The sequence below is a fragment of the Camellia sinensis genome, chromosome 2 (assembly GCF_055761805.1).
Source record: "Camellia sinensis isolate YWXY chromosome 2, ASM5576180v1, whole genome shotgun sequence".
In the NCBI taxonomy this organism is placed as follows: domain Eukaryota; kingdom Viridiplantae; phylum Streptophyta; class Magnoliopsida; order Ericales; family Theaceae; genus Camellia; species Camellia sinensis.
This window is the reverse complement of record NC_138962.1, coordinates 150,508,636-150,530,599: the sequence shown is the minus strand read 5'-3', so window position 1 is coordinate 150,530,599 and position 21,964 is coordinate 150,508,636. Positions and strand designations below refer to the sequence as shown.

Here is a 21,964-nt window from a genome sequence, read left to right as displayed (position 1 = left end):
CTTCTTCTTAAATCCCAGTTATTAAGGAGAGGGAAACTGGAGCCTTATAACCAGTACAGATGGGACAACTTTAGGCGATGTGGGACACATTGCATCAATATCAACATTAGAGAAATACTAGAATTTTTTAGTGGTGGTAAAAGAATAGAGGAAGATTATGAAATGGGTCTGATCTGAGCCTTTGGAATTTTTTGTTGCAAAATTTATAGTGTCTTTAAATATATTTTTTTCATTAAAAAAATATAATGCATAATTAATATTTAAAAAACTTCTATTCGTTAACTAAAATCAAATTACATTAATTTAATCTATTGCTCATCACCATATAATTTGATTTTTTGAACTCAATCATACACTTAATAATGATTTTATTGAAGGTGTGTGAGCATGACAACAAGAGGAATGTTGATAAGTGAGTGTGTTCTATGTATTTAAGATGCCTTCAAATTATATTTTGAAGTAAAATAAATTTGATATGATAGTTGGTACTTAAAAAATAAATAAATAATAATAATAATAATAATTTTATTGAATTATATATAAACAAAATACATAGGCATTTTTGTAGGTTAGTAAATTTAAAGAAATCATTGGCCAAACATTCATCTTGTCAAATTTTGGTTTAGCATGATTGATGAGAGAATGTTGGAGTTACTCTTAGAGAAATGGTCTCCATTGTTCCATTACCAAGAAGTAGGTGTAAGATATAAGATTTTAGGCCAAAACTCCAAAGAAGAAAATAATAACTCTGTAAAGTGGACATATGAACTCGAGATTCCTGTATTATTGCTTCTACTGTCATTAATTAATGAGCTTATGGTTTTGGTAAAAAGAATGGTACTATATTTTTAATTTGTAAAGTTTGTAGGAATTTGTAACTGAATTTTGATGATAATTTTCATGACAATTAGATTTCATATCTTATCTATCAACTAGATGAGTTCTTCATGATTCTAACATTTTTTTTAAAACAAATACGGATTTCCTGCTGTTAGATATTCAATCTTCTTCGTAAGCAACATTGGTATGAGCCAAGATGCCAAACGTACACAAAGCTGTTGGTGTTGCTCGGCAAGTGCAGACAGCCCAAACAAGCAAGCTTGCTTTTTGAGATCTTGAGGTCTGATGGCCTCCAACCCACTCTTGATGTTTACGCTGCACTTGTGGGTGCGTATGGTCTCAGTGGCCTCCTTGTTGAGGCATTTCATACTGTTGACCATATGAAGTCAGTGTCTGACTGCAAGCCGGATGTATATACATATTCGATTCTTATCAACTGCTGCACTAAACTCCATCGTTTTGATCTCATTGAACACATACTTGCTGAAATGTCATACTTGGGAATTGAATGTACCACAGTAACATACAATACTATAATTGATGGATATGGTAAGGCTGAACTGTTTGAACTGATGGAGAACTCATTTACGGACATGACTGAAAGTGGCACTTGCCTTCCACATGTTTTCACATTTAATTCATTTATTGGGGCTTATGGGAACTCCGGGAAGATTAAGGAAATGGAGAAGTGGTTTGATGAATTTCAGCTAATGGGGATAAGGCCTTACATAAAGACGTTTAACATCCTAATTAGATCATATGGAAAAGCAGGAATGTATGAGAAGATGGGTTCTGTTATGGAATTTATGAGGAAAAGATTATACTCCCCAACAATTGTCACTTTTAATATTGTTATTGAGACGTTTGGGATGGCTGGAAATATTGAGAAGATGGAAGAATTCTTTCTGAAAATGAAGCATCAAGGAATAAAGCCTAACTCTGTTACTTACTGCTCTCTTGTTAGTTCTTATAGTAAAGCTGGACTTTTGAGGAAGGTTGATTCAATTATGAGGCAAGTAGAGAATTCTGATGTAGTTCTGGATACTCCATTTTTCAACTGCATCATCATATGGTCAGGCTGGTGATATTACAAAGATGGGTGAGTTATTCTTGACAATGAAAGAGAGAAATTATAAGCCGGACAATATCACCTTTGCTACCATGATCCAAGCCTACAATGCTCAAGGCATGATTGAGGCTGCTGAAGATTTGGAGAATAAGTTGATTACTGCTGAGGGAAAGCCAGGTATCCTTCAATAGGTACCACTTTGCCAAATGTATGTGTTTCTGGTAAATGAAGCATGAAGTTCTTGACAGGGCCACATTTAATTAGTTTCTTTTCAGCCATTTTGTTTAGGTAGAAATGGCTGAATCATTTTCGTATTCTAGGAAATTGAATTGAAACATTAGTGGAAGACCAAAATTCTAATGTTTCCACTGAACCACTACAAAACATACCGAAATAATGAGTTGTTTCGACATTTATTAGGAATATCCAACAATGTTTATTCTATTTGCCTCTTTTTGCCAGAAAGACAAGATTTAAGAGAAGGTAAAATGAGCATGATTAAATCTCGTATTCTTGCAAAGGTACATTTTTTTTTTTTTTCAATGAAGATTGTACTGGTACTTTTTTTCATCCCCATTCCTACTCCTTTTTTTTTTTATTTTAAAAGTTTTTTCTAACAATGCCAAAGCCCCTTCCCCAGCTAAGTTTGTAAGCCTTTTTGTATATTGAGCTTCTAATATTCATATTTTTGTATTAACATGTTCAATTATTTAGTTATTGGGTATGTTTTAACATTTATATGGGTTTTAGATTTTATTTCTAAACATTTTATACATTTCCAAATCCTTTTGTTATTTCCCTTGTGTTTTCGAAAAGTTTTTGTTTCCAAACACACAAACACCAACCTGAAACAAAATTTTGATTTTTGTTTCTGAGAAAGGTTATGAGATTTTTGTTTTTGTTTTTATCCATTGTATAAACAACTGGGCACTGTTAGTATTATGAACAATGAGGAAGATATTTTGGTTATAAATTTGAAAGGAATGTTTCTATTTTAAATTTCTAAGCAGGAAAAAAGTTGATCGGATGCTAACATGAGGAAGGGCGCGTCAAGATACAAAGAATTCTAACCCAAGCTTTGTGATTATTTTCAGCAGCTGGTACTGCCATACTGGTAATTGCTTGTTTTGCTCTGTTCCAAGTTATCTTTTGTGGCCCTGTAATTTACAATGAATTCTGCTTTGCAGCCACACTTTACACCAGATCCCTTTTGGTCCCTCATTTTCCCATTTTAACAATCAACCCCTTGCACTTCTGGTCAAGTGCTAGTGTGGTCCTTCTGTTGGTTCCTGTTTACTCAACTAATGGAAATTAACCAGGTGACCTCATGTGGGTTTTTTTACATCATAAAATATAAATAGTAAACTGAAATTACTAAACTGAAAACAACCACCATTTCCTCCCCTTCCCAGCACTGCACCTCCGTGCCACCCACAGCAACCACCACTCCTTTTCCCCTCCAACACCCCCTCCTTTCTTCTGCCATTGATGACCAAACCACCTCACACCTGCTTCCCGTCCTCTTTCTCTAACACGCACCCATCCATAGCCTACTAGTAACATCACCTAAATCTCTCCCAAATCTCACCTACTTAAGGGTTCATCCAACAGTTGCCATAATCTAAGAAGTTCTCACCAAAACAAATTAGCAACTTGGGTTTTCTGTGATAGAAGAGGTCGGATAAGAGGCTGCTGTAGAGATCGAAGTCAGTGTGTTGCTCAAATTAAGGGTTTGGATTCCAGTTGGCATCTAGGGTTTGGAGTTGGGGAAGAGGCTGTCATGGACGGTGGCGCAGTTTTAGGAGGGAGTGGTGGTGTCAGGTGGGGCAACTTACATGTTTGGTCTCTTCTTCTTCTTCCCCTTATTCTTCTCTTTGGGGAAGGAAAGGGGGATGGTCTCAATGATGTTACTCTAGTTCTTCTTGTGGTTGATTCTCCTAGGAATTTTTGTGAGAATTTTACTCGAAATTTTTGTTGGTGAATTTCTCATATAGGTTGTCTTGATTTAGTGAAAATAAGGCAGAGGGAGGAAGAGAAAGGGGGGCTGACGAAGGGTAGGGGGCAGGGAGGGGACGAGGTGGGACTTGGCTGTCATGGGTAAAGGACATAGGGGTTGGGTAGGTGGCAGTGGAAAGGAGTGAGGGGTTGACAATGGTTTGGGGAAGTGGTGGGTGGTGGGAAGGGTGGGGTGGTCGTAGGTGGTGGAGAAAGATTGATCTTTAAAGAGAGAAAATTGGTAAAGAGGGGAAAAAGTGGAGAAATATGAAAGAAGAAGAAAATGGAAGAGAAGTACGTATTTCCACTAAAAAATGCCTCACGTGAGGGGCACATACCATCTTTCGTCAGCCAGTTTAACATCAGACTAACAGAAGGACCACGTTGACACTTGACTGAAAGTGCGGGCAATCGATTGTTACAATTGAAAAACAAGATGTTAAAGTGGGGTATGGTGTAAAGGGGCGCAAAGTGTAATTTATCTTATATTTTATGTGCACTCCTTCACATTCCATCTATTGTCACATATTATGTCTTAAAGCAAAACACTTTTGTGAATTCAATAAACACACAATTCCTTTAATTTGATTAATTGTTTTAACATATCATTTAGACCTTTGGTTTCTTTCTTTTGGGATAAGAACTTTGTCTCATACATTTAGATTGATAGACACATTAGGTTTTTTTTTTTTTTTTGTGTACTCCACTGAACTCTATAGAGCCCTTTCCCAACCACCCTGGCATTTGTTAAAAGCTACTCACAGAATTCACAGGGGTCTAAAAAGGTATTGGGCATTGCGGTAGTTGTCACCTACCTATGCAACTGTCCTTCAAAAACATAAACTAGATATGTAGGTAACCATTAATGAGCTATATAAACTGGTTGTTTTCTGACTATAAAGGCTTCATTTTGGATAAGGAGGTTCTCATACAATAAATATCCATTACATCATATACTAGTATCTTAGCATGTTGGAGTGAGGAAGATCAGCTTCCGATTGGTTTTCTCCCATTGATAATTGTTGGCACATAAATTTTAAACCAAATTTATGTTGAAATTTCAAATACAGTCAATCACACACATAGAGCCTACGATAAGATTGTTGTAGGCAATCACTTCCCAAAATGATTAACTTGCTCCGTTGAAGTGTATAAATTAAACAACGTCGTATCTTAACGACGTTATTCAAGATGCTCAAATGACACGTGGAGCCTACGAAAGTTGACACCTGTAGAGCCTACAGCAAAGACACCACACAGGATGAAACCCCAAAGATCAATTCGGTTAATCAGATATACGATTAATCAGATAGTGCTATTATTCAAAATTTAAATAGCGTTATCATTCAATTTGAAATTCAAATATCATTCAATTTGAAATTCAAAATGAAGATGAAGCGTTCCTATCACCTGATGGCCCTCCATAAATATGAGGACCATCACACAAGACCGGGGGATTGGAGGATCAGAAGTGAAAAAGATCAGAGAGAGAGAGAAAGAAGTTGAGAGCTAAACAAATCGTTACAAGAAAGAAGAAGAGAAGGCTAGAGAATTCAAGAACCTACGCTAATGGCGATGAATAGGTAAAGGGTTCCAAACCCAAACTGTATTTTGTATTCGAGGGTTCAAAACCCATAATAATCGTAATAAAATATTTTCTTTTTTTAAAATTGTCTTTTTTTGTTTATTTTGTTCTTCATTAATCAGAGGTTTCATTTTGCATAAAATGTGTAATTAACGATCTGAAATACAGATCGGAAATAAGAACCTGCTATTCAAATAATCAACACTGTTTAGTCAAAAAGACTAAACAGTGGACATTTGTAACATAAAATTTTGAAATGTGTTGAAACACTTCATGTTTTAAAATTTGTGTCTACAAATTCTGGCACGCCCAGTGGGACTTATTTCTCCTCTCATCTTTTGAAGAACAAAATAATAATAATATATATATATACAGTTGATACTTACTGACGTATTCTTTTGTTATAGGAATGCTGAAGCAACTGTTAGGAGACAAGCCTACACTCCAGTGGTTCTGAAATCACCAAGGTTGGAGATAGCACCCATCACCCAAGGGGCTCCGGAGCGAATGCTCTTGGCTGTCCCAAAGGTAGAGTCAACGAAATCCTGGAAAGATGCACTTCTTTCCCCTGCCACCCAAGGGGCTCCGGAGCGAAAGCTCTTGGCTGTCCCGAAGGTAACTGGTGTGACGAAAAAAGTCACACTTCTCCAGAAAGCTGAAAGTTTGAGAAAGATTACTGAAGATTATGTGAAAGCGTCAAAGCAGTACGCAATTGTGAGGGCCACAGCCCGAACGAAGAGCTTTTTAATTCAGGCAAAGGAGGCTAATCAGTTTGCAACTACGACTTTTGTTGCAGCTTCAACGGGGGCAACCAAAAATGTTGTGGCCCAACTACTCAAAAGGGTAGAAGACTCCATTAAAATGGTGGAGTTTGCCCAGAAGAAAGCTTCTGTTGAAAACATGGCCATCATTAGGGCCATTGGGAGGAGGGTAATGACCCAAACTTCTGTTGATGAAAAAAAGGCCCCTGTTGTTGAAAAAACAGTTGATGCCTATAAACCGATAGTTCTGTTCAGAGCACAAAATCGGTCAAACCAAATCTCAGTCAACTCTCAGGAGCCAAAAGAACACCCGTTGGCTCAACAGGGTTCAAATAAGGAACACCCGTTGGTCCGACAGAATAAGGAACACCCGTTGGCCCGACAAGGTTCGGATAAGGAACACCTGTTGGCCCAACGAGATTTGAATCAACATCAATTGACCAGCTCTAAAAATGTAGGGACTGTTTTGAAAATTCACGAGGAATTTACAAAGGCACAAACGGTTCCTTCTATGCCCTTAGGGGCTCGACTTGATATGTCATCCGGTCCAGTTTCGAAAAGACAAAGGCGAAGAAGAAATAAGGCCTTAAAGAAACTGGAACTAAGAATAGTGGCAACAAATGTTATAGGAGCTATTGAAAGGGCTCTCTCGAAAGATGAACCCCAAAAACAAATTGAAAGTCCTGTCTTTGTCGGAAAATCCAAGGTGGAGGAGGGTAAGCAACCCTTGGGAAATATTTCTACTTTGGTTGAACTATCTATGGAGGGAATAAGAAAAGGGCCTGCAACAAGGTCCATAACCCGTCAGGCTCAAAACAAAGCATCGCAGTCAGATGCTTCAAATATGAGTAATGTTGTGGGGGTTGATAATCCTTTATACGAACAAGATGATTCTATCTCGTTTGTTTCAACGAATATTGGAAAGAATGAATTGAAAGATATCAACAAAGTCGCAGTTATGATGACTGAGGTTGAGAAAGAAGGTGAAAATTCGCAGGCCCAACAAGACCAAGGTCTCAAGGAAAAGTGGTGGCCCTACAAGAACAACTCGAGAGAAAAGAACAGGAAATGGCTACTATGTTGGAGCAAATGCAACAGCTGCAGGCCCAAATGACAGGACCAGGAAGTGCATCCAAACAAATGGCACAACCTATTGTGGGGACATCTGTAGGCATACAAAGTACACTAGCCCCAGGGGGCAATGATCCTTGTTACTCTGATCTAACCAGTGGTGGTATGAATTCATTGCTCATGGCCATGATTGATGATATGGTGAGGAGACAAGTAAAGAAAGTCAAAGAAAAAGATGATGAGAACTTTCGAATAATTACAAAACCTTACCCAGCATGGGTAGATGCTGTTCCATTCCCTTCTGGTTTTTCCCAACCAGATTTCATAATGTTTGATGGAACAGGAGATCCAAGACAACATGTGGCTCATTTTCTTTCAAGGTGCGGGCCAATAGCCCAGAATGAGGCCCTGTGTCTGCAGCTATTTGTTCAATCACTTGAAAGTTCTGCGTTTACTTAGTATGCTAACCTTCCTGAGGGATCAATCCTAAATTGGGATTCCATGGTGAAGGAGTTCCTTAAACAGTTTTGCAACACACAAAGGCGAGTTGGAGTACCAAAACTGATTGAGACCAAGCAACGTGATAATGAGTCTGTTACAGATTTCATTGCAAGATGGCGCGCTTTGACATTTGCTTGTCCTCAAAAGTTTACACAATTAGAGTTAATTCGGATGTGCCTTAACAACTTTCGACACGAGCTCTCTACGGCTCTTATGGCTCAAACTTTTGAAGGATTCAATGATCTATGCACTAAAGCTCATGATATGGAGTTGCATCTAGCTAAACGAAGGAGGCCTAGGGCCGTTGAAAGGGTTGAGTCCTCGACTGCAGCTACAATCGAGACCAGAAAGAAGGGTCCCGTTGTAGTAGGGGCTAAAAAGCCCAAGGAATTTAAAAAGGTGACTATGAAAGAGAGGTTGGAGAAAAAATATTCTTTCATGGATGATCTGGTCGAAGACCTATTTGAAGATCTGTTGGAGCAAAAGTTGATTGCTCTCCCTGAGGTGAAAAGACCACATGAGGTAGGAAAGACCAATGATCCAAAGTATTGCCCCTACCATCGTTTGATTAGTCATCCAATAAAAGAGTGCTTTGTTCTAAAAGATAAAATTCAAGAACTTTTGGACTCTAAGATCATCGAGCTCCCTCCTCAAGAGAAAGCATCTGCTAACCCAATCACTATCGACAATGATAATGAAGGTGAATGGGTTATTTATCAGTCAAAAAGCATGAAGAAAAACAAAATGCCACAGTGAAAGCTAGAAGTGTGGTTGATTCAACAACACAAGGGCCAAAAGTTTCCAAAAAGAAAAAATCAAAAGTTTCTAGGAAACAGAAAAAAGCCAAAGTAAGAGAAAAGGAAAAAAGAACCCAAAGAAGGAAAAGGGAGAGAAATTGGTCCCTGATGAGCAGTTAGAGCAAGGTCCTCTTGTCCCAGTCACATTGGAGGAATTTCTACCTTCAAAATTTCAATCTGTGGAGTTGCAGACATACTTTGATAAAAGAAGGGAGGAAAAGTTTATTTTGGCCCCTTGCCTAACCATCATTGTTTTGAGTGATGGCGAGGAAGATGAGGGTGAAGTTGGTTCAAAAGTTAGGGAAGGGGATTGCATTACATCTCCTATCTGTATACCTGACTCACCAGAGTATACACCAACTTCTCCAGAATACACACCAGCCTCTCCAGAATATACACCAGCTTCTCCAAAGTATACACCAGAAGCCTTTTCTCCAGAGTATTCGCCAGTACCACCAATGTACTATCAAAGCACTCCAGAATATGTAAGGGGAACAGAACAAAGAGACACTGGGTGTAGGTCCGACTCTGAGCTTGTAAAAAAGGCGAAAAAACGACTACACTTCAAGGATGATGAGGTGAATGGCAGGTGTAAGTCGGATGATGAAGTATGGAAGCATTCAAGTAAACAAGTAAAGTCATCTCAAGTTAAAGATCCTAATGAAGATTGGGAACTTGACTTTTCCCCTGATGATTCACCATACACATCCCCAGCTAGGACATACGATGGAGAAAGTGTATCAAGTGACCACTTTGACTTTCCTTGTAATGTCATCACTGTGGACGCAAATTTTGAAGAGCGAGAAATACATATCATTCGCAATCCAGGTGATGATGAGAAAGCAAAAATTGAAGCTAGAAAGGAAACAGAACATCAGGAAAAAGTAACAGTCTCTTTGAAAGATGAGGGTTTTGAAGCCCATCAAAATTCGAGTATTAAAAGAAATCAAATTTCTGGACACCCTTTCCCTAATTGGGTCGAATGGGTTCAGTTCCCACGAGGATATGCAGTACCTCGTTTTCCTTCATATAATGGGACAGGTTGTCCAAGGCGCCATTTGGTTCGTTTCCTTGCACAATGTGGAAAGACAGTAAAAAGCCAAGCGTTACTTCTACGGCAGTTCGTTCTTTCTTTGGAAGGATGGGCAGGGGATTGGTACTTCAGCCTGCCACCTAATTCAATCCCAGATTGGGACACCATGGCTGATCGATTCTATAGGACATTTTATAAACCATGGCCAATAGAAATTGAGATGTCAAAACATTTGGATGACGAAGGTACATCTTCTCAAACATATGATTTCATAGAAGGCACAATTGAGGAGAAGATTGAAACCGCCCTTGACCTTCGAGAGATGGGCACTTATCGCCCAAGGGATTTGTTCCCTTTATGGGTAGAGCAAACACCATTTCCTGAAGGATACGAACTTCCAAATTTTGTCCTATATGAGGGGTATGGAGATCCTCAAAAACATATTAGGCGTTTTTTGAAACAATGTGGGGAAACAACTCAAAATGAAGCACTTTGCCTAAAACAATTCCCTCTTTCCTTAGAGGGGATCGCCTTTGACTGGTATTGCTCCCTCGATGGAGTCGTGGTGCCTAGTTGGGAGGCCATGAAGAATGGTTTTGAAGAATCTCAATGCTTTTATAGGCGTGACTCCCGGTACCTAAGAAATGGGAGAAGAATGCAGCTCCAAGAAGATGGAGAAGTGACTGATGATGATGATCACCCTGCAGCTGGACCAGTTAACATGGTCCAAATAAGTGAGGGAATAAAAGAAGTTAAGGTCAATGAAAAGGCGGTTGCTGAAGTATGCCAGACTTATTTGACCTACCGGAGGAAATTACGAAATCCTCAGGACCCTCAAACGTCGGAAGTTCCACAAGTTTTGCTGGAGGAAGAGCAAGTGAAATATGATGTACTACCTCATCTAAAGAAAATTCCAGCATTGTTGAGCGTATATGATGCACTAAAAATGTCTCCAGAGCTTCGAAAGTCTTTAATATATGCCCTGTCCAAGCCAGAGGATTTCCACAAAGAAATTGAGGGTAGAAATCAAGAGAAAGCAACTACATGCATGGCTATGGTAACCTTTGGTGACAAAGACATGTGTGCTGAAATGACAGACCATAATCGGCCTTTATTTATCACTTGGCTTATCCATGATGTGAAAATTTCTCGAATTCTCGTTGATGGAGGATCTACAGTGAACCTTCTGCCTCGGAGGGCCTTAAATTTATTAGGGGTTCGAATTTCACAACTTCGCCCAAGTCGTTTGGTCATTCAAGGATTTAATCAGAATGAGCAATGCCCAATGGGGAAAATTGAATTACAAACCAAGTTTGGGGATATTGAAGAAAGCACTGAGTTCTTGGTCATTGATGTAGACACCTCTTACAATGCTTTGCTTGGGAGACCATGGATGCATAATCATCATGCAGTGCCATCAACTTATCACCAATGTATTAAGTACCCGTTGCCTTCACCCAAAAAAGAGGGGACAATTGTGGCTGACAATGATCCATTTGGAGAAGTAGAGGCCTACTATGCTGATGCTCGCTTCTATACAAAGACTTCACAAAGAAAAGGAAAAGATGTGAAGAAGTTTGAAGATACTTCGAATGTCAAAGACACTCTAGAGTCTATTCCAGTTTCAACAAAAAGAACTTTTCGATATGTGCCAAAGTCTAAAAGGAAACTGGGGGCAAAGGCTCTAGCCCCAATAAATCCAATTTTGGATCTCAAGGGTGAGTTCACGTTGCCATTAAGGAAGACAGAATGCACCTATGTGGAGAAATATAATAAGATTGTGGTCCCTTCTAAAGGAAAAGGGTCGAAACCCATCATATTCCACTCACTTGGAGATGTTGAACAGAAAGTGAAAGTTGAACAAGTGCCAGAAGAAAACATCTCGAGTTTTGAGAAGCCTACCTTCAGTGCTGAAATCACACAGATGTTGGTAAAAGTTGGTTTAGATCCTAAAAAAATACCAGGAACAATGACACACTTTGACTTTGCATTAACACCTTCACAGAGGCAAGCTATCCAGCAAGGCGGTATTATCACCGCCAGGACAGAAGGGTTAGGCTATCAAGGGAATGAGAAAAAATTTCCAGTAAACATGACTATCACTCAAGATGTGTTGGAAGATGTTGACCAAGATGAAGCTCAACCTGCACCAACAGAATTTGAAGCAGGAGGCCAAGCCACCGTAGATGACCTTCGTGAAATAAATCTGGGTGATAAAGGAGAAAACAAACCAACCTTCATTAGTGCAAATTTAAAGGAAGAAGAAGCTCGGCAATATATTTCCTTTTTAAGGGAGTATCGTGACATATTTGCATGGAACTACAATGAGATGTCTAGTCTTAATCCAAAGATTGCAGTCCATAAGCTTGCAATTCACCCTGAGAAACGGCCAGTTAAACAGCCTCAGAGGTGAACTCGACCAGAGCTTACAGCCCAAATTGAAGCCGAAGTCGACAAGCTTATCAATGCAGGATTCATCAGGGAAGTCAAATATCCAACCTGGCTAGCAAACATAGTGCCAGTCAAGAAAAAGAATGGTCAAATCAGGGTTTGCATTGATTTTCGTGATCTCAATGAGGCTTGTCCTAAAGATGACTTTCCTTTGCCCATCACTGAACTTCTTGTAGATGCAACTACTGGGTATGAAACCTTGTCTTTTATGGATGGATACTCAGGATACAATCAAATCCGAATGGCACCTGAAGATGAAGAAATGACTGCATTCAGGACTCCGAGAGGAGTCTTTTGCTATAAGGTAATGCCTTTTGGCCTGAAAAATGCTGGGGACACGTATCAAAGGGCGATGACTGTAATTTTTGGTGATATGCTCCATGACACCATCGAATGCTATGTTGATGATCATGTCGTCAAGACAAAGGAAAAGGAAAACCATGTGGAAGATTTGAGAAAAATTTTCGAACGTTTGAGGAGGTACAAACTCAAGATGAACCCACTAAAATGTGCATTTGGAGTTTCATTAGGAAAATTTCTTGGGTTTGTGGTTCGAAACAAAGGGATTGAAATTGACCCTACCAAGATTAAAGCCATTGTCGAAATGCCTCCTCCACGAAATTTAAGGGAATTGAAGGGGCTACAAGGGAGATTGGCCTATATCAGAAAATTTATTTCTAACTTGGCTAGTCGATGTTTACCACATTTGAATGGGATCAGCAGTGCCAAAATGCTTTTAATAGTATTAAGGAGTATCTTTTGAAGCCTCCAGTACTCATGAGCCCAATAAAAGGGAAACCACTTTTGTTGTACATAACAGCCTTGGATGGTTCGTTAGGGGCACTGTTGGCACAACATAATGAGCATGGGAAAGAAAATGCCTTGTATTACTTGAGTCGTACTTTGGTTGGGGCAGAAGTCAATTACTCCCCTATCGAAAAGACATGTCTTGCCTTGGTGTTCGCCTTGCAAAAACTAAAGCATTATGGCTTGGAACACGAAGTCAAGTTGATATCAAGAACAGACCCCTTGAAATATATACTTTCACGGCTCATACTTTCAGGGAAAATTGCAAAGTGGGCTATAATTCTCCAACATTTCGCAGTTGAATATGTTCCCCAAAGAGCTGTAAAGGGGCAGGCTCTAGCAGATTTTTTGGCAGCACATCCTATACCTGATGACTCACCTCTAGTAACTGATTTACCAGATGAAGAAGTTATGCAAGTAGAAATTCAGAAAGGATGGGAGATGTATTTTGATGGAGCTTCAAGGAGTCCAGATGGCAAGAAGCAAGAAAATCCTAAAAACAATAAAGCTGGAATTGGAATTGTGTTTGTGACTCCAGACAATGCTATAATCACCCATTCTTTCGCCTTAAGTGAAGGATGCTCCAATAATAAGGCAGAATATGAAGCTGTAATTGTTGGATTAGAATTGGCATTACAAATTCCTATTGAAGAACTCTCAATTTATAGAGATTCGGAACTGGTGGTAAAGCAACTCCGTGGAGAATACATTGTTAAGAAAACAAGTCTCATCCCGTATCATGAAAGGCTGATCAATTGCTTTCGCAATTCAGAAAAACACATATTTTCCATGTGAAGAGAAGAACAAATGCTCGAGCTGATTCACTTGCAAGTTTGGCTGCATCACTCACCCTACCAGATAGCAAAACAATTACTATCACGGTAGGTGAAAGAAGGGTGTTACAATCTTTAAAAGAGGTTTCTGACTTGGTTCCAATCTTGGTTGTCACCACGAAAGGAGAAAACGAGGAGGATTGGCGGGAACCATTCATAGCTTACCTCCAACATGGTAGGCTACCTGAAGATAAAGTAAAAAGAATTGAAGTGAGACGCAGGGCTACCAAATTCGTCCTGTGGAAAGATGGAACGTTATACAAAAGGTCTTTGGATGGAATGTTCATGCGGTGTATAGCCAATGAGCATATTCAAGAGGTAATGGCAGAAATACATGCAGGTGTATGTGGGGCACACCAAAGTGGTCCTAAATTACATATGCAGCTAAAACGGTTGTGATATTATTGGCCGACTATGATTGCAGATTGCATAGATTATGCTCGAAGATACCAAGTCTGCCAATTCCATAGGAACTTTCTCCACCAACCCCCAGAGCCTTTACATTTAACAACTTGTTCTTGGCCATTTGCAGCATGGGGTATGGACATTATTGGTCCTTTTGTACCTCCATCTTCAGCAAGATATCGATACATCCTAGCTGCAACTGACTATTTTTCAAAATGGGCAGAGGCCATGGCTTTAAAGGATATAAAAAGCACAGTTGTCTCCGAGTTCATCCGAACCCATATCATTTACAGGTTCGGGATTCCAGAAAATATTATCATGGATAATGGACAGCCATTCAGGAGTGATGCTTTGAACAAATTATTTGCCAAGTACAAAATCAAAAACAACCATTCATCAAGATATCATGCACCTGCCAATGGTTTGGCAGAAGCTTTCAACAAGACATTGTGCAAAATTCTTAAGAAGATGGTGGATAAGAACAAAAAAGCTTGGCACGAAAAGTTACAAGAAGCTTTGTGGGCTTATCGGACTTCGCACAGAACTCCTACTCAAGCAACCCCTTATTCGTTGGTTTTTGGAGGAGAAGCAGTGTTACTACTTGAGGTTCAAATACCTTCATTACGAGTGGCAATACAAGAGTCCTTAACAGAAGATGAAAGTGCAAGAGTGAGATTGGCTGAGCTGGGGACCCTGGATGAAAGAAGGTTGTATGCTCAACAGAACTTGGAAATCTACCAACAAAGGATGGCAAATGCATTCAATAAAAGAGTGAGGCCTCGTTCCTTTAAAAAGGGAGACTTGGTACTAATGGTTAGAACACCCATAGTAGTCTCACGAAGAACCAAAGGAAAGCTTGAGCCCAAATGGGAAGGACCTTATGTGATTGAGAAGGTTTATTCTAATGGGGCCTATTTGTTGATAACGATGGATGGTGACAGAATCATTCCCCTAACCAATGCAAGGTTCTTAAAGAGATATTACCCTTAAGAAAGTTTGCTAGGTTGAAAACCCGAAAGGGCGGCCTAGGCAAAAGTTAGGGCAAAGAAAAAAAAAAACAAAACAAAACAAAACAAAAGCTTGCTAGGTTGAAAACCCGAAAGGGCGGCCTAGGCAAAAGTTAGGGAAAAAAAAAAAAAAAACCTCACCAACGGTATTGTATGTGGTTAAACTGCTAAAATATCCCACCGAAATCTAAGGTGGTAAAACATTGGATACTCCTGGCCCGCAAGAGTATGAACTGTGTACGGCCAAACAAAAGTCAAAAACCACCAACGGTATTGTATGTGGTTAAACTGCTAAAATACCTCACCGAAATCTAAGGTGATAAAACATTAGATACTCCTGGCCCGCAAGAGTATAAACTGTGTACGGCCAAACAAAAGTCAAACCCACCAACGGTATTGTATGTGGTTAAACTGCTAAAATACCTCACCGAAATCTAAGGTGATAAAACATTAGATACTCCTGACCCGCAAGAGTATAAACTGTGTACGGCCAAACAAAAGTCAAACACCACCAACGGTATTATATGTGGTTAAACTGCTAAAATACCTCACCGAAATCTAAGGTGATAAAACATTGGATACTCCTGGCCCGCAAGAGTATAAACTGTGTACGGCCAAACAAAAGTCAAACCCACCAACGGTATTGTATGTGGTTAAACTGCTAAAATACCTCACCGAAATCTAAGGTGATAAAACATTAGATACTCCTGGCCCGCAAGAGTATAAACTGTGTACGGCCAAACAAAAGTCAAACACCACCAACGGTATTGTATGTGGTTAAACTGCTAAAATACCTCACCGAAATCTAAGGTGATAAAACATTAGATACTCCTGGCCCGCAAGAGTATAAACTGTGTACGGCCAAACAAAAGTCAAACCCACCAACGGTATTGTATGTGGTTAAACTGCTAAAATACCTCACCGAAATCTAAGGTGATAAAACATTAGATACTCCTGGCCCGCAAGAGTATAAACTGTGTACGGCCAAACAAAAGTCAAACACCACCAACGGTATTGTATGTGGTTAAACTGCTAAAATACCTCACCAAAATCTAAGGTGATAAAACATTGGATACTCCTGGCCCGCAAGAGTATAAACTGTGTACGGCCAAAATAAGATAAATCAATGTATTGTATTGAGAAATTTCATATAAACAAATAAATCTATTGTGTACGGCTAAAATAAGACAAATCAATGTATTGAGAAATTTCATATAAAAAATAAATCTATCATTGAGCGAAATTTCATAAATACATTATGTTCGGATGAATAAAAAAAATAAAAGTGCATTCATTCATTAAGAGAAGCCTTAGCCCTTTCAAAAGCACGTTCCACAACACTGTGTTGTCCATTCTTCAGTGATCCGTTGGGGTGACGGGCACGTTCACTGCCAAGGACCCAATCCGTTGGGGTGACGGGCACGTTCATTGCCCAATCCTGCCAAGGACCCAATCCGTTGGGGTGACGGGCACGTTCACTGCCCAATCCTGCCAAGGACCCAATCCGTTGGGGTGACGGGCACGTTCACTGCCAAGGACCCAATCCGTTGGGGTGACGGACACGTTCACTGCCAAGGACTCAATCCGTTGGGGTGACGGACACGTTCACGGCCAAGGACCCAATCCGTTGGGGTGACGGACACGTTCACTGCCAAGGACTCAATCCGTTGGGGTGACGGACACGTTCACTGCCAAGGACCCAATCCGTTGGGGTGACGGACACGTTCACTGCCAAGGACTCAATCCGTTGGGGTGACGGACACGTTCACTGCCAAGGACCCAAGCCGTTGGGGTGACGGACACGTTCACTGCCAAGGACCCAATCCGTTGGGGTGACGGACACAATCACTGCCAAGGACCCAATCCGTTGGGGTGACGGACACGTTCACTGCCAAGGACCCAATCCGTTGGGGTGACGGACACAATCACTGCCAAGGACCCAATCCGTTGGGGTGATGGACACAATCACTGCCAAGGACCCAATCCGTTGGGGTGACGGACACGTTCCCTGCCAAGGACCCAATCCGTTGGGGTGACGGACACGTTCACTGCCAAGGACCCAATCCGTTGGGGTGACGGACACGTTCACTGCCAAGGACTCAATCCGTTGGGGTGACGGACACGTTCACTGCCAAGGACCCAATCCGTTGGGGTGACGGACACGTTCACTGCCAAGGACCCAATCCGTTGGGGTGACGGACACGTTCACTGCCAAGGACCCAAGCCGTTGGGGTGACGGACACGTTCACTGCCAAGGACCCAAGCCGTTGGGGTGATGGACACGTTCACTGCCAAGGTTTCAAGCCGTTGGGGTGACGGACACATTCACTGCCAAGGACTCAAGCCGTTGGGGTGACGGACACAATCACTGCCAATGATTCAAGCCGTTGGGGTGAAAGGACACAATCACTGCCAAGAACTCAAGTCGTTGGGGTGACGGACACAATCACTGCCAAGGTTTCAAGCCGTTGGGGTGACGGACACATTCACTGCCAAGGATTTAAGCCGTTGGGGTGAAAGGACACAATCACTGCCAAGAATTTAAGCCACTCATTGCCATTAGGTTGGAAAGAGCAATGATACCTGCAAACAGACTCTGACTTCTTGCGTGTTGCCTGCAAAAGAGATAAAAAGACATGAAATAATTGTTAACCGAAAAAAAAAAAAGAAAAAGAAAAAAGAGAAAAGAAAAAAGAAAAAAGTCATCATGATTCATGCAATTAAAATTCACTTGCACGAATCACGAGGGGCAAGGTTGATTTGACTTTTAACAAAAAATAATCCAATTGTACAAAGGGCTGCTACTAATACAATATAAAATAAAAGGTAGCAGGCTTAAAAAATTCAATTTTCAAAAAAAAAAAAAAAAAAAAAAAGGGTCTGTTCATATTTGGGTTTAGCAAAATCTGCTGTTAAAAAAGTATAGCAGGTTTTTTCTTTAAACAAGAAAAGTCGTTTGGGCTCATAGTTAAAAAAAAAACAATTCGATTTAAAAAAAAAAAAAAAAAAAAAAAAAAAAAAGAAAACAAAAAGAAGAAGTCTGTTCATATTTGGGTTTAGCAACATCTGCTAAATAAACAAATATTTGGGATAGTTTAGTTGGGCTAAATAAACAGAGTATATTCAAACAAGAAAACTCTGTGTGTCCTCTTCAAGAAACCGAACAAATCAACAGAACCCATGCTTTCTTAATTGGGGCCTTTGAACATATATTAAATTGAGGCCTTTAAAATATGTTGATGACAAGAATCTGGGATAGTTTGGCTACCCACTACAATGGAGAAGGAAAATACCTAGTTGATTAAGCATCCCAAAACCATTTGGGCCACATGGGCTTAACCATCTATGACTTGTAACCTCCTGATATTACATGGGTTGTGACTGTAGAAAAACATGATATCCAAACAGTTTGAAACTTTGTCTACAAAAAAAAAAAAAAAAAAAAAACCTGCTAAATAGTTTGAAATTTTTGAAATCCTTTGTTGGCCTATTTAGATTCATGGTCTAAAAAAAAAAAAAACAGGGGTTCTGTGACTCAGATTTTGTAACTCAACAATAAGTAGGTTGCTAGATGCCATGACCAAGTCACTAAACTTGTTCAGATTTTTATGTTTTTTTTGGTCCTTAAACAAGCAACTCTTCTTAAGCAAAAAAATACATGCTGTTAAAAAAAAAGGAAGCAACAAATAGGGAAGTATACCGGATTGAAAGGAATTTGAAGGATTTCTTTTGGCACCTTCTTTAAAGTACAAGAAGAACAGCTTTTGTTGGAAAGAAAAAAAAAAAAAGTTGCTGGAAATTTTCTGGAAGCAAGAAAAATTTGCTGAAAAAAATCTGTAGGGGAAAAAAGGGCTGCAGGGAAAAAATATCTGAAAAGGTGAAATATAAAGGAAAAGTCTTGCTTAAGAAAAGAGGTAGTGGTCTCCTAAAATATTTCAAAGAAGCAAGAGTTTAGGTAGGATTTGAAATACTAAGTAAGAGTTTGTATAGGATTAGAAATCTTACCAATACCAATCCCAAACTCCTAAAATATATATATATATATATATATTGTAAAAAAAAATCCAAAAAAAATAATAAGTGGCAAGTTGAAGGCCCAAAAAAAAAAAAAAAAACAGAAAAGGCCCAATTAAAAATAGTGGCCTAGAAAAGAAAAGGCCCAATTAAAATGAAAAGTCCATGATGGTCTAGAAAAATCCATGATGACCTAGAAAAAAAATCTGCTGTAAAAAAAATGGTGGCAAGTTGGAGAAAAGGCCCAATTTTTTAAAAAAATGGTGACCTAGAAAAAAAAAAAAAAAAAAAAAAAAGTGTCCATGATGATTTAGAAAAATCCATGATGGCCTAGAAAACAATCTACTGCAAAAAAAAAAAAAAGGCAAATTGGAGGCCCACAAAGGGAAATGTCCAATTAAATCTTGGACCTTACTCATGACCCTTTAAAAAAAAAAAAAAAAAAAAAAAATCAAGTCCACAAAAAGGACCCATGCAACAAAAGTAAAAAGGGCTCATGAAAAAGCCGTAAAAAAAAAAAAAAAAAAAAAAAAGAAAGAAGAAAGGGGGCTAGGGACGAAAGCAAAGAAATAATCTCATCCAAGACCTAAAGATCATCCACATAAAAGTGCCAAATTGTCGTGACTCGCACAGTTAAGAAAATTCACTTGTGCAAGTCACGAGGGGCATTTGTTGGCACATAAATTTTAAACCAAATTTATGTTGAAATTTCAAATACAGTCAATCACACACATAGAGCCTACGATAAGATTGTTGTAGGCAATCACTTCCCAAAATGATTAACTTGCTCCGTTGAAGTGTATAAATTAAACAACGTCGTATCTTAACGACGTTATTCAAGATGCTCAAATGACACGTGGAGCCTACGAAAGTTGACACCTGTAGAGCCTACAGCAAAGACACCACACAGGATGAAACCCCAAAGATCAATTCGGTTAATCAGATATACGATTAATCAGATAGTGCTATTATTCAAAATTTAAATAGCGTTATCATTCAATTTGAAATTCAAATATCATTCAATTTGAAATTCAAAATGAAGATGAAGCGTTCCTATCACCTGATGGCCCTCCATAAATATGAGGACCATCACACAAGACCGGGGGATTGGAGGATCAGAAGTGAAAAAGATCAGAGAGAGAGAGAAAGAAGTTGAGAGCTAAACAAATCGTTACAAGAAAGAAGAAGAGAAGGCTAGAGAATTCAAGAACCTACGCTAATGGCGATGAATAGGTAAAGGGTTCCAAACCCAAACTGTATTTTGTATTCGAGGGTTCAAAACCCATAATAATCGTAATAAAATATTTTCTTTTTTTTAAAATTGTCTTTTGTTGTTTATTTTGTTCTTCATTAATCAGAGGTTTCATTTTGCATAAAATGTGTAATTAACGATCTGAAATACAGATCGGAAATAAGAACCTGCTATTCAAATAATCAACACTGTTTAGTCAAAAAGGCTAAACAAAGGACCCATGCAACAAAAGTAAAAAGGGCTCATGAAAAAGCCGTAAAAAAAAAAAAAAAAAAAAAAAAAAAAAAAGAAAGAAAGAAAGAAGAAAGGGGGCTAGGGACGAAAGCAAAGAAATAATCCCATCCAAGACCTAAAGATCATCCACATAAAAGTGCCAAATTGTCGTGACTCGCACAGTTAAGAAAATTCACTTGTGCAAGTCACGAGGGGCATTTGTTGGCACATAAATTTTAAACCAAATTTATGTTGAAATTTCAAATACAGTCAATCACACACATAGAGCCTACGATAAGATTGTTGTAGGCAATCACTTCCCAAAATGATTAACTTGCTCCGTTGAAGTGTATAAATTAAACAACGTCGTATCTTAACGACGTTATTCAAGATGCTCAAATGACACGTGGAGCCTACGAAAGTTGACACCTGTAGAGCCTACAGCAAAGACACCACACAGGATGAAACCCCAAAGATCAATTCGGTTAATCAGATATACGATTAATCAGATAGTGCTATTATTCAAAATTTAAATAGCGTTATCATTCAATTTGAAATTCAAATATCATTCAATTTGAAATTCAAAATGAAGATGAAGCGTTCCTATCACCTGATGGCCCTCCATAAATATGAGGACCATCACACAAGACCGGGGGATTGGAGGATCAGAAGTGAAAAAGATCAGAGAGAGAGAGAAAGAAGTTGAGAGCTAAACAAATCGTTACAAGAAAGAAGAAGAGAAGGCTAGAGAATTCAAGAACCTACGCTAATGGCGATGAATAGGTAAAGGGTTCCAAACCCAAACTGTATTTTGTATTCGAGGGTTCAAAACCCATAATAATCGTAATAAAATATTTTCTTTTTTTTAAATTGTCTTTTTTTGTTTATTTTGTTCTTCATTAATCAGAGGTTTCATTTTGCATAAAATGTGTAATTAACGATCTGAAATACAGATCGGAAATAAGAACCTGCTATTCAAATAATCAAAACTGTTTAGTCAAAAAGACTAAACAGTGGACATTTGTAACATAAAATTTTGAAATGTGTTGAAACACTTCATGTTTTAAAATTTGTGTCTACAATAATACAACTCTGCAGGCAATGGTGTCTCATGCTGTCCATGTTTATGTTTTCAACATTGTTCTTCCTTCTCAATTGTCTTTATCATCTTCTTTAGAATTCTACCTCTGCCTTCATTTTTTTCTATTGGTTTTTGAAAGATATATATTTTTCTACAGTGTTTTTGCACTGTAATTCCAAAAAACCTTTTAACATTTACATAGCTGTTATCTCTATAAAGTACTCTTCTTTGTGGCATGGCATCTTGTCG

The 21,964-nt window shown here is 39.0% G+C and overlaps 1 pseudogene across 1 annotated transcript in view; it reads left to right on the top strand.

Annotated features, from left to right (window-relative positions):
• Window positions 1-21,964, top strand: part of LOC114297660 (uncharacterized) — a 35,228-nt pseudogene that overhangs the window by 1,400 nt on the left and 11,864 nt on the right. Inside the window, exons 2-3 of the transcript XR_014361802.1 lie at window positions 996-2,086; window positions 2,920-3,023. The product of XR_014361802.1 is annotated as an uncharacterized LOC114297660 (transcript). The remainder of the gene's footprint in view (window positions 1-995; window positions 2,087-2,919; window positions 3,024-21,964) is intronic.